Raw genomic sequence first — 1679 nt, 5'->3', positions numbered from 1 at the left:
GTCTTTAAATTTACTGAATTTTTTCTAAGTAATGAATATTGATATAATAATAAATATCTTATCAGCTTATTAAAAAAATAGTAAAGGAATTTTTACAATTTCAGTATCAATTATTCAGTAAACATGGGCTTGTACGTGGCTCAAATAGTAAAAGCAGTAGTGATATCAGTTTTCACTTAAAAATGCATATCTAAATTCCAATTTCATGTACAAATAGACTACCTAATAATTATATCATCACAAAGAGAATAATCTACCACTGGGTTGCCTCACAGCTCATAAACACCTAAGAATGGCTCTGATTGCTGTTTTTCAAATTACGAAACATTTACAACAATATATAAACGATCTATTCCGATAATAGATATTTATTATGATCTAATCTGTCATAAATCGAACGTCGATTTGCAAAATGATTGATTTTATTTCCAAGTAATTCTGATCGACAATGGCGTTGGTGAAATTCCGGTGTATTATCAGTAGACGACCGTGGTTCTCAGAAGAACAGGCCATTATAGAAAGTATATATGCAGAACAGGGTTTGTCAACATTTAATGGATTGAAATTGATTTGTACTTGGACTTCCCTGAGGTAAAGGATAATTGAATTATCTAATATTTTTAGGTAAACTTTAATATTCTGCAAATGGAGCTATATTTCTAAATCTAGGTGATGCCTCGATTGTTTTGGGATGTTTCTCCAAAAATCTAATATTTATCTGAAAATTATCCTAGCAATAGTTTGCAAGGCATCATGCCATTCTCCAACACTAGTCAACTTATTATATTTATTAAATTATTAAAATTGCATTCCCTGGAAGGTATTGCACCTTTCACTTGGATATAATATTCAAGTTGGTCATTTGTCGACATTTGCCAGAAGTGATGAATGCGCTTCAGCACGGACTTACGGAGAATTCGTAATAAAACAGAAACATGACCGGAATTTATCTATCTACCGGAGAATATTTACTAGAAATGAATTTAAAATTAAATGTGGAATTTATTCTGCAGAGGCTATAATAGATGGAATGAATATTTGGGAAAAGAAGCAGCACATACATACTGCATTGTCTTGAAAAAAAAAAGATAAAACAAAATTATTGTGTAATTTGACAAGTTGCATTTATTTATGTATTTGGAAGTAAAAAGACGAATTGGCAAAATAGATAACACTATTTTGGAAAATGTGATTTCCATTTAGAAATTAGATTTCCGATATGTCATGATACAATATTTTTTATAATTTATATAAATATTACATTTGAGGAGTAATAAATAATCTAAGATTCAAGAATATCAATGTAAAAATGATACTAAATATGATTTACTTACAAAATAAACAAATCAAAACTAAGCTAATGCACCATATGAATAATTTGAAATATGCCTGTTTTTTTCTTATTTTAAATAGAAAAGCTGATGCTGACGAATGAAGAAGAAAGCTTCTGAAAATTGGATAAGGGCATAAATAAAGGCAATGACAATTTATAATTTAAATAATATTTCAAACAGAATTTGCAAACTTTTTCAAATTAATAATAAATGTCAAAAGAGCATTTTCAGAAGAGCTTTTACAAATTTGTGCTTAAGGTTCTATGTTTTCTACAATAAAAAATTACATCATTTATAACTCACTGGTTGGATAAAATTTACTGTTTACAAATATACTGATTTTTT

The sequence above is a fragment of the Ctenocephalides felis genome, unplaced genomic scaffold, assembly GCF_003426905.1.
Source record: "Ctenocephalides felis isolate EL2017-DRISC unplaced genomic scaffold, ASM342690v1 CF-g0.4_SCAFFOLD_00845, whole genome shotgun sequence".
Taxonomy (NCBI): Eukaryota; Metazoa; Arthropoda; class Insecta; order Siphonaptera; family Pulicidae; genus Ctenocephalides; species Ctenocephalides felis.
This window is presented reverse-complemented; position numbering follows the sequence as displayed.